Genomic DNA, 11,221 nt, shown 5'->3' with positions numbered 1-11,221 from the left:
AATTTGACCATTCTCATCTTTTCTTTGTGACTGCACAGGGACGTCGGCGGCGGCTCTTTTACTGGAAACGAAGTGTGAGTGTGTGAGTGTGTAACGTAGCTGGACAAGGCAGTCCACACCTGATCTCTCTCGTCGCCGCCCTCTTGCTCCTTTGATATTTTTCCCGCCACTCATTCAAATAAGTCGAATCCAATCGGCGGAGGAGGAGGACACCAAAGATCAGAGATGAGTGTGTGTTGATGGCGACGCGGTATAGGCAACCCGTCCGACGGCCAAGCGGCGCGAGGCTGGCGCCCCGTAGAGAAGTCGGCGGGATTACGGACATTCCGAGCCGGCGCGGCGCCCGCACCGTCCTGCATAAAACCATTAGACTGACCGGAGAGAGAAGGAGAGAGGTAGAGAGAGAGAGAGAAGTAGATATGTTGGTGGATGCGACCGCTTCATGGGTGGGAGGGCGTAAGCGTAAACAAGGATTATAAACACTTGCTGATCATGCATCTCCTGATCGCTCTTTCCCTTCTCTCTCACTCTCTCTACTCCTTTACCTTCCCATCCGTCTCGCTTCTTTTCCCTCTCTTTTTTTCCGTGCGGCTCTTGCCGTTGAGTCCACCAGGGCAGGCGCCCTGCTCGCCTCCGGCGGCGCCGGGGCCCTGTTTGGTCAGCCCTCGCCACCCCCCCCCCCTTTGCCCCATTCCCTTCCCCTGTCTCCTTTGTCTCACACCTCACTCGGTTGGCCCTCTCCGTCTCCGTTTTCTGATTATCATTTATTATTTTCACAAATCTTGTCCGTTTAACTCTCTATATGATGTCGTTCCTCGCCGTCGTCAGATTGGGCCTGATAAGTAAGCAAGCTAGGCGGGCATGGGAAAAAATGGGCCTTGTAAAACGATATCAGCTAGCATCGTTCGATCAACAATCTCTGCATAACGTTTTTCTGGTATATTTTTTTTTATTGGGCGACGGCGTGTTCTGGCAGTGTACACGCACGTCTACTCGTTGGCTACCGTTGTCGTCACATCAACGCTCCAGTGGGTAGAGAAAGAGAGAGAGAAAGAGGGTGAGGGAGAGGGTATAATCTTAATGACCGCCCAGCAGCGGGAACCTAGGTGGGGCGTGGCGGCGCGGTGCACGAGGTCCTCGCTAAGTGAAAACCTGGTGTATGTACTCAGACCCAGGTGGCGGGAGCTAGGATAGAGCTCATCGATGCGGAGTTTCTTTTGAGTCTGAGACGGTCGCGATACCTCCTCCTTTCGCCTGTCTACCTCTGACAAAGGGGATTAGATAAAAATAAATAGGGAGAATAATAGGAGGGAGAGAGGTAGACCAAGCAAGAATTAAAAATAAATTTGCTTCAATTATTTTTGCGGAGGATTCCGCAGCGCGACGAGACGCCGCCTTTACGAACATTTGAGTCTACGGCGTATGGGTGTTGTGGCGCCAACTTCTCCATGTTCATTTTGTTTTCTTCCCCTCTGCTCTCCCTGTCTCTCTCTTTCACCTAAACGTTCGATGCCGTGCCATGGGGAGCTCATAAAACAGACATTAGATTTGACATTTTACAAGGCACGATGTGCGTAGTGGCGCAGGGGGAAAGGGGCAAGGGAGGAAGGGAGGAAGGGTATGTCGCGTCCATTAATCATGGAGTTCATCACCTCAGAGAGATACTTATACCCACTCCCCCTGTCACACACACACACAAGCGCGAAGCGCGCCCTTTTCTCACACAGGCAACGCCAAAGGGTGGATCACCAGAAATCGGCCTCCTTATCACTGTTACGAAGATGCTCAGCAAGAGGAGACATTTTCGGTCAGCGTGGAGATCACTTTGACTGACTTTGGCAAAAGGCTGAATAAATTACTCAAATAACAGTTTTCTTATCGTTTTTTGTTGGTCTTTAAAAAAAAAATTCATGATCTAAATAATACATTTGCATGCTGCTTTAATATCCTACAGTCTTTGCCGCTCTCTTTCGCCCTCCTTGCCTCTCCGTTTGATGCGGTGTGTCTGGTGGTGGCTCTGCGGATCCCTCACAGCCTTGAGACCTGATTCCCAATAAATTAGCTGGACAGGCCAGAGGGGAGGAGGGGAGGTCGGGCGTCCACTCCCACCGAACAGGTGCGAAAGCCAGAAGACAGGAACAGAGAGTGTGTGTGTGAGAGAGAAGGGGGGTTGCTCATGATCGTTATGTTATATTTATGTTTATTTGACACATGTGCGCCTCTTAAACGGGCTGGCCAGCACTCTATATAATAGAGACATGCCACACCTCCCGCCTCACAGTCACACACACTCACACACACACTCCCACACCTACACACACCCAAGAGCCACTTTGCTGAAACCTATAATTTCTTCCAGGAAGCAGCGCACGATATTACAAAACTAAACAAAACCATATAATAATGACTGCGGTACACCGTCAGGCAGCCAGCAGCAGCAGAAGGGGCGAAAAGGGGGCGGAAAATAGCGGCTCAGCCGGACTCTAACCTGAGAGGGACGCGAGGAAAACGTGGAGGAAAAACATTTTCCCCGGAGTTCTAAATGAGGGGTGTGCCCCTGCGTGCGCGACACAATATGCCGTGCAGCGAGCGTCCAACTTGGGAGCGCCTTGTACAAACAAGGGGGCAGGCCGGCACGGGCACGGCCAGCCCAGACGGATATAGATGGACGGATAGATGACTCTCCGCCCCCGTATCTATCACATATCTATTATCCTCATTCAACACCTTTTTGGCGTCGTTGGCGTTTTTGTTTTATTTCTCCGGCCCGTTCCCGGGCGCCCCTCGTCACCCGGGCCTCACGCCTCCGGGCCGTGTGATTATCGAGAAATGCTCGCCGTGAGGATGCGTCCGAGGAGAGGCGGGGGGGGGGGGGCATATTCGGATCGAGAGTTTTGAGAGATTCCAATGAGTTTCCCCCTCCCCCCTGTCGCCCCTCTCTCAAAACCCTCCCTCTTCTCCCCGCCCCCAAATTGGACGCCAGCGGTCAGGAGGTGTGGATGAGGTTTACCCACGGGCGCACTCCTGCCCCTCCCCCCCACTTCTCCCCCGGTTTATCTGTTGTTTGCAGCCGAGGAGGTATCAGCCTCTCCCAGCATCCGAGGCGTGGACCAGACCAGGCCGCGGGGCAGCGAGATGGAATCTCGTGAATGAATAAGAGAGAAGGGCAGACCATCGTCGATCTGCGATTAGGTTAAGAGCGACTGCGCGCCCATTGAGGAGATCCAGCCCAAGGACCTTCCCCCACTTTCCCCTCCCCCGTCCCCGTCCATCTCTCTCTCTCTTCTTCTGCCCTCCTCTCCGCAAGGTAGCAAGAAAACGAGTGTGTGCGGCCAGGCCAGGATGCTGCCGAAATGAGATTTTCCCCTCTGGACATTGGTGACGTCATCGGTCACCAATTACTCAGCTTGATGCCCTCCCAAGGTGTGTGTGTGAGTCGTGTTATCTTCTTTCGTTCCCTCTTTTCTTACCCCACCCGACGGGCTGGACCCCCCGCGAAGTAATGAAGAAACTAGCCGGGGTGATTACCCCTTTGGGTCCGTCCAGGCTAATCACGCACACACACACACACACACTCACATAGACGCTGACGAGGCGTGGACATGGGTCCCCCTGCCCCCCGAGTAAATACCTGTTAACTACAAGGTGTTGCATTTTTTTGCTCCCACCCCACTTTTCCCTCCAGTGCGAGGTAGGTGGAGTATGTGTTTGGTTTGGAGGGCTATTTGCGGCATGCAACGGCCGAACGCGCGGTGGCAGAATTGTAGGCGGCAAAGAAGGAGGGGCGCTTGTTGAAATCGTGCAGAAAAAAAAACAAGAAGAAAAACTTCGCGCTAATTTTGTTTCGGATATTTGTTTTTCCTCGGCGTTCTCGGCGCCGGCGCTGGGCTCGTGGTGGAGGGACCCCCGGTCAGGCCTCATGGTGGGTACCGCCAGAGGTACCAGCTCATGGCGGTACCTGTTCCCCGCGGCACATGTTGGCAACGCTGCACACGGCGACGGCGACGTGATTCGCAGACGGGAAGGAAGAGCGAGCGAGAGGGAAGCTGGCGGAAAGAGCGATTAAGGAAGGAAGAGAGAGGGAGAGAGAGCATTGGGCGTCCAGAGAGAGAGAGAGAGAGAGACAGAGAGAGACAGAGAGAGACAGAGAGAGAGACAGAGATAAAGAAAGTGGATTGACGGAAATAAGCAGGATGGTCTCCTCCTGCGGCGATTACTAACATGGGATTGCCTTGGGGTGTTATTAGCCCTGCATTGTTGTGTTCTAGTTCGAGGTGGCGTCAGGTACAACATTCCTGTGTGTGTGAGTGTGTAAGTCTGTGTGTGTGCGTGTATGTAATCTAGTCTGGCAGGGCATGAATGGGTGCTTGGGATGAATGAGGTATACGGACGGGTACCTCCCACCGGCTGGCAGCGGCACAGGTACCCGGCGCCGGTCATCGAGTCGATGACTTCATCGCTCGCACACACACACACACACCGCCATCAGACTGGAGGTTCGAGTCCCACCAGGGGCCTAAGCATCGCCTGTGCTCACCCCTTTTGCGTGCGACGCTAAAGTGACAAGTTGATTAGGGGCGGCACTTCGTGTTTGTACGCAATTATCTCGCGATACTACTGCTGCTCTTGCATCAAAAGATACAATAATAAAAAAGTAACAAAAATAAAAATAAACGTGGGTCGAAACTAAGGAGGAAACCACGACAAGTTACGAGACTTTACGTCCCAAGACAATTTTTTTTTGGTTTGGTTCTGTTTTGCTGACCGGGCCGACCGGCTGCCGGCTGCGCGCGTTAGGCCCCTCCAATTTCCATTTTATGACTAAATCGAAGCAGCGCGCGGTCGGGGCGCCGCCGCCGTGCACCGCGTGGCTGCGCGGCCTTGCAGGTGGGGGCGTGGCGGCGGGTGGCGCAAGATTGTGTGTGTTGATTTTTCGGGTCAGCCGGTAGGCAGCTTGCAGCGAAAGGCAGGCGGGCCCGCCCCGGCTGTAGCCTTTATGTCTCACTGAAGGCCCCCGCGGCGACCCACTTGCCACTGCCACTTATACTGCCGACTGCTGCTCTGCGGTCCTGATTCGGTAGCCATTAGGCGCAGCGCTAATAGCGGACGACGGTGGCGTTAACATCGAACGCGCCGCGCGGCTTTTCTATAGTGTGGTCGTTCCGAAAGTCGCGCAAATGGCCGCTGCCGCTGCGCCGCGGATACGGCCACGGCCTCCACGGCGGCGGCCAGGTGGCGGCGCGTGTGTCTGCGGAGCTGCGGAGCCTCTGGGGCCTTGTATCCAGGGGAAATGATCAGCCTATCCTCGTGTCTCTCTCTCTCTCTCTCTCTCTCTCTCTCTCTCTCTCTCTCTCTCTCTCAATTCACCCAAAAAGCCTCAGGGGGTCCCTCTCTGGAGACGCGACCACGACGAACGCCTTTGGCCAGGTGATCGCGTGCGTTGCGCGCTTCTGTGAGCAGAGAGAGAGAGAGACGGCTATCCAGCAGACGGCTAACTCCAGAGCAGGTTCGACGACGACGTATGAAGCTCATCATATTCCGCCATTGTGGGGTCCGCGCGGCGCTGCGCACCGCATGCCCTGGGACGCCGCGCACAGCTGTTGGACGCACCTGCCACGCGCTGCGCCTTCTGCTGCCGCTTGCGGTTTGTGTCCGTCGGTCCCCTGCCGCCACCGTTGTTTTCGTAACACCCCATACTGTGCGAGTAAGATGTGCGTGTGCGGTCAGAATGCTCTGTAAATGCGAAGCGGTCAATTTTTTTTGTCCGTAAAATTTTGTTTGTGAATTAATTTTACTGTGGGGCTGTGCGGAGCGGTTGTAGTTATGGCGCCTCAACGGAAAGTTTTGTTTTTTTATTAATAAGACTGAAGGACACAGGAAGCTAAGGGGTCTACTGGGAGAGATCGTTCAATTTTTCATATTCGATTTCCCACGGCGCGCAGACAGCGGCAGCGTCGGTCGGCGACGGCGCCGGTCGGAGGAAGCTCGCCCTGCCGCTCGCTCCGACGGCCCGTCCCCCCCGGGGAGTCGGTCCGGGCCCTGGCGCCGCCACCCGGCCGCCTGAAACCTGACCAATACGTGAACCGGCCGCAGGCAGAGCAAGCGAGAGAGAGAGAGGAGGGGGGAGAGGGACGGAAAGGGCGACGCGGCGGGAGGAGAGAGAGGCAGGGGCTAGAGGTGAGCGGGGGCAGGATGGGGATCTCGCCGGGAACTGGTTGCCCCAGACGACTGGGGGGCTCGCTGGGAGTTTGGCTCCTCGTTATATTGTCTTTCGGACTGACTGACGGACTGCAGGGGCAGCAGTTGGGCTCTGCGCGGGGTCTTCTGTCGGTCGTCGCCGCTACTGCTGCTGCTCTATTGCCGCAGTGAGCGGTCAGCAGCGTGATGGCGCATCAGAGAAACGATTACGACTCCCAGGGCTGTCTTTGAACCTGAAGTGAACTGTAAGTGCCGTAACGTTTGTGTCTTTTTCAGGAAAGTACTCATCGTGGCGCGGCGCTCGTCCGAAAAATAAATGAAATCTCCTTTAAGCGAAGCGCTCGCGAGGGGGGGGGGGGAGGGCGCTGATTGGCTCGCTGGGCCCACCCGCACCGGCCGGGCGCTATCGCTCGCTATAACGACCAGCCCCGTTCCGTCGTTATCCGCTCTTTTTTGAATAAGCGGGTCGCGCCCGTGTGTCAAAACACGGCGCTAATTTTCCGTTTCCGAAAATCGTAAAAACCCCCGCCGCCGCGCCCGCTGACGCCGCCGCCGCACGATGGTGGAGGCCGCCCGGGCGGGCCGTGTGCTTCCCTCCCGCATGGTGTGTGTATGTGCGCGTGTGTGTGTGCGCGCGCCGCCATGCCGTAACCTCACCTGCGTGGTTATCGCGTTTATCGCCCCCCCCTCTTCCACTCACCTCCCCTCCGCGAGTCCTTATCAGGGGCCCAAGATAACGACGCCCAGAGGCGTGGGCGTACGACCTGCCCGCCTGCCCGTACTCCCGAAAATGAGGCGAGCACGCTGGAAAATTTTCGTTAAACCCGTAGACCTTTAAACAAATCAAAAAAGACAAGCGAAACCAAACAGTTGCGAGGTTTACCGCACACTCATCCTACTTTTGATTTACTTATTTTTATTCGCAAACTCTAGTCCTATATGACCCACGCGTGCCCAAGTTATACGACGCGGTGCCGAAGATGAGGTCACCGCGAGTCGCTAGCTGCTGTATACTCCGCTGCGCTGGCGCGCTTGCCTGACGCGGCCTAACGTCTGCTCTGGCAATTAGCAGCAATCTAGGCACGTGTGACGCGAAGGCGTTTCCCCGCAATTTCAGGAATCTAGCGCGGCTGCGCGGTGGACAACCCGCCGCTGACTGCAATGTGGCAGTGCTCGCATTGTGCCGCATCATGCGACGTTGGGCAAAGCTGTGTGCTGCCGGCTGCTGACGCAATTCACGGCACTGCAAAAAAATTAACAATAATTGTTCTGATTTTTTTAAAGGTTTTCCTTTTGACCGAAGGGAATTGTTGCATATCGTGTTTTGCAAAGAGTATGGGAAGAAATATACTCATGAGGTGTGGTCAAGCCGACTTCCGGCGAGTGCGGTCTCCATCCAGACTCACACACACACGCGCACTTGAAGTGTGTGTATGAAAGGGAGAGACAAGTTATTGCCATCGGGAGGCGTGCCCGACGGCGAGGGTGGCTGGCTGGCCGATAGCGCCTGGTGGTCAGTTATAGTACCTCGTAGGGGCGGGGCGCGCGCTGCGCCCGCCAGACACACCAGACACGCCCCTAACGCCGCCACCGCTAGCTGCCCTACCCCCTCTCTCTCTCTTGCACTCAAACCCCGCTCAACCCTCTCGCTAGCAGCAGCAGGTCGCTCTCTGTCTAACCGTCACTGAATCTGATATGCATTGGCGAGAGCTTCGCGTTGCACAGGATGGACAGCTCCGGGTGCTCTAAACTGCACTGAATGCGGCTCTCTCACGTCACTTGGCAAAAGGACGCATATGAGTCTGTACGCCGCTGCGCTTCTTTTCCATATGCCAGACACTCTCTATCTCTCTCACAGAGCGGCACTGCATATAAAAGTGCCGCTCATACTTGTCGTTTCTACCACCACGACGGCCCGCTCCTCCTCCAACAAGGCGCTTGCGCCTAGTAGATAAATATCGCTATGTGTATCATGCATAGCGCATACATATATAGCGTCCTCTTTTTTTGCCTCATTCTCTCTCTCCCTCTCTCTTTGGCTTCTTCCTCCTACTCTTCAACCTCGTCGGATATTAATTTGCTCAAAGCACACACAGCACAGCTCGCATTCTAAACCAAACCATCCGCGGAGGAAGTCGCTGAAGCAAGAGCCAGGGCAAGAAACAGGGCAAGAGCCTGGGCAAGAGCAAGGACAAGAGCATGGACAAGAGCCAGGGCAAGGGGCAAGAGCTGAGCAAGAGCAGGGGCAAGGGCCGACCAAGAGCCGAGCAAGCGCCGGGCGGAACAGCGGCGTCGGCGGCGTTCCCACTGCTCGTAAAAGGGGGGCCGCCGCGCCGCGCCACGCCCTTTGCGGCACCTGCCGGCGGGGCCGATCTTCACATGGGGGGAGAGGGGGGGCACCTAAGCGCCAGCGCCGCGCCGCTGACTGGCATGGAGTGACGGCCGGGGTATGCAGTTTCAGCACGAAGGCGAGGGAGGAGAGAAAGGGGGGAAGGGCAGCAGAGCCATTTTGTTGTTTTCCAAGATGGCGTGACTGATGGTCCTGGCGGCGGCCATTTTGAACGGCCGCGCTGACACTTCAGCCTGTAATTGAGAGCCCGTCGTGGCGCGGCGTGGTGGCGCTGCTCCGCTGACTTCCTGCTGCTGCTGGTGCTGCCCGTCGGACCTGAGCGCCCTGGTGTGTGTCCCCCCCGCGCGCCACCGTCCCGTCACTTGTTGACTTCATCACTCCTGACTCGTCGGTACGTCCGTCCTTCCGTCCCGGTCCGTCCGTCCGTCTGCTGTCGGGGCGTCGCGACGCCCGCCGGCCGCGGGGCGTTGCACTTTCACTGGGCCGTCGCGGCGCGAGTTGACCCGGCGCGGAGGCCCCCACGCTCCCATCAGCCACGGGTTCAAACACACTCACTGACTTCTCAATCGGCCCCCTCTTTTTCGTCTGTCTGACAGGAAATCAATTAGCTTGATTTTTATTTTTTCTATCCTCGGAAGGTAGGCACGCAGCATCACCGTAGCGGAGGGCTCCATAGCCGTGTTGGCGGTGTGGCTATCTGCCAATCAGATTAAGCTCTTTTTTTCTCTCGCCCCTGCTGCTCACGCGGGCCGCGAGCAGGCGTGTGTGTGCAATTACAAGGTCGTAACTAGTCCTGGTCCGGCTCTGCTATCTCGCTCGCACGCACGCACGCACGCACGCGGGCTGTCTCACTCGCACTCCTTGGCGCCGCGCTGCGCGGGGACCACGGGACGAAACGGGCGGGTGAATATTTTAACCCGCGAGCGCGGACCACCCATCCCAAAACGAAATAAACGCCCGGGCCACCACACGGCTGCCGGGGGAAATTAGTCGAGCAGGGCCGGAAACTTAACTAGAAGAAAACTAACACCGCGCGGAAGACTGGCCCCGCGTCCAGTCAGCAGGGCGTGGCGTGATGGGGCAGGGTGGGGCGCGGCAAGCCGGGCCGGCTGCCGAAAAACGAATAATTATTTCTCCGTGCGAGTGGTCCGACTGTATGGAGAGAGAGAGCCAATGGTCCCAATCCAGGCGAGACGACAGTGGCCGTGCCGGCGGCTTTTTGAAAGCGCAGCGACTGTAGCGGTGGTCCGGATTAGCTCACTTGATGGTCTCAACAAGACTGTGTGTGTGTGTGTGTGTGTGTGTGGATTTGTGTGTTCGTCTTATTGGCGCATGTGTTTGTTTCACTTCTTTGTGTGGCTGCTTTAAACTATATATACTACTGCCGCACGCTCGTCATCCATCGTTTTTTTTAGGACAGGAAAAGGGGAGAAAAAAGAGTTGCGGGTTGAAGCAGGCGAATAAGTTAGCCTTCGAGCAACGCAAAGTGTAGAGCGTTCAAGAAAGGGAAATTGAAGAGCGTACTGTTGTTTGAAAAGGGCGCGCGCGGCTGACCGAGAGTACGTTTTTGCTCGCATCTTTTGAGCCTTTGTTTGTTTAAGAGAGCCGTTTAAGGCGAGTCCAGGTGCCGCCCCCGTCAGGTCAGGTACCCTTTGCACCTGCGCGGTGGAGCTGCTGCGCCTGCGAAACGCACCTCCTGTGATTGCGTCTAAGTGGTGCACGTAGTGAAGACCCTGTTGAGTACCCGAGGGCGATCGGGCTGCTGGAGCTGGCCGAGGGCGCCCGTCTGCACTTTGGACGAGGATGTTCCACCGTATCTTGACTTGCGGCTATGTGTGGAGAGCTGTGGGGGGCTTTGTCCCTTGCGGGGTCCCTGATGTGGTGTGGGTGTGGGGCGTCCTGCCGTAGCAGTGAGAGGGGGTTTGCAGGGTGACAGTGGAGAGGTGCTTGGAGTGGCTGTCCTCTCACCCCCCCCCCCCCTTTCCTCCCTTCCTCGCTTCCCCTCGCCGTGCTGCCTGGTTAATTCTCTACACATCCTCTGCTCTGTGCCGGGGCGTAAGTCGGTACAGTAGTGCTCTAACCACAGAGCGAGAGAGAGAGAGCAGGGGGATGGAAATGAGGTGAGGCTCTGATCGACGATTCTACTCCCATGGTGCTAGGGGTTGCCGCTGCTCTCCCTCCCCGGCAGCAGAATGGTTCGTTGCCAGTCGACGGAAGACGACGAGGACTTTTTTCGCCCCTCCCTCCCACTTTTTTTTTTTTTTTGCTGTGCGGTCATAGAGTCGGCGGGAGAGGTGGGAAGGTGAGTGGGTGTGAGCTTACGCTGCATTAGCGGCGCCAGGCGCCACAATGCCAGGCTGGTTTGCATACTGGGAAAGGGGTTGGGGGGGGGGGGTTGCTACAGTAGTTGTGCTCTCTGCCGCCCCCTCAACTACTCGGCACCCCCGTCACGCCACTAAAAATGGTTGCCATTACTTTACACCGCAAGAAAACAGGTGACTGCTTTTCGCCAAAAATTAAATTCTTTTGTCTGCCCCGTGGGAGCGGCCCACGCCGGAATATTGGCAGGGCGCTGATATTGTTTCTGCTCATGAGAGAGAGAGAAGGATCGCAGCAAAGTGATTCTGATGTAATCAATTCAGCGCTGCTGTGGATCGGAGGAGAGGGGGGGGG

The 11,221-nt window shown here is 56.4% G+C and overlaps 1 protein-coding gene and 1 long non-coding RNA gene across 3 annotated transcripts in view; one reads left to right on the top strand and one right to left on the bottom strand.

Annotated features, from left to right (window-relative positions):
* The window catches only part of LOC127749428 (uncharacterized), a 42,642-nt gene that overhangs the window by 17,836 nt on the left and 13,585 nt on the right, over positions 1 to 11,221 (top strand). The window lies entirely within an intron of this gene.
* LOC113211287 (optomotor-blind protein-like) overlaps positions 1 to 11,221 on the bottom strand; it is a 44,599-nt gene that overhangs the window by 22,222 nt on the left and 11,156 nt on the right. The gene's annotated exons all lie outside the window — the stretch shown is intronic.

The sequence above is a fragment of the Frankliniella occidentalis genome, unplaced genomic scaffold (assembly GCF_000697945.3).
Source record: "Frankliniella occidentalis isolate FOCC.00 unplaced genomic scaffold, Focc_3.1 Scaffold53, whole genome shotgun sequence".
Lineage (NCBI taxonomy): Eukaryota > Metazoa > Arthropoda > Insecta > Thysanoptera > Thripidae > Frankliniella > Frankliniella occidentalis.
This window is presented reverse-complemented; position numbering and strand designations above follow the sequence as displayed.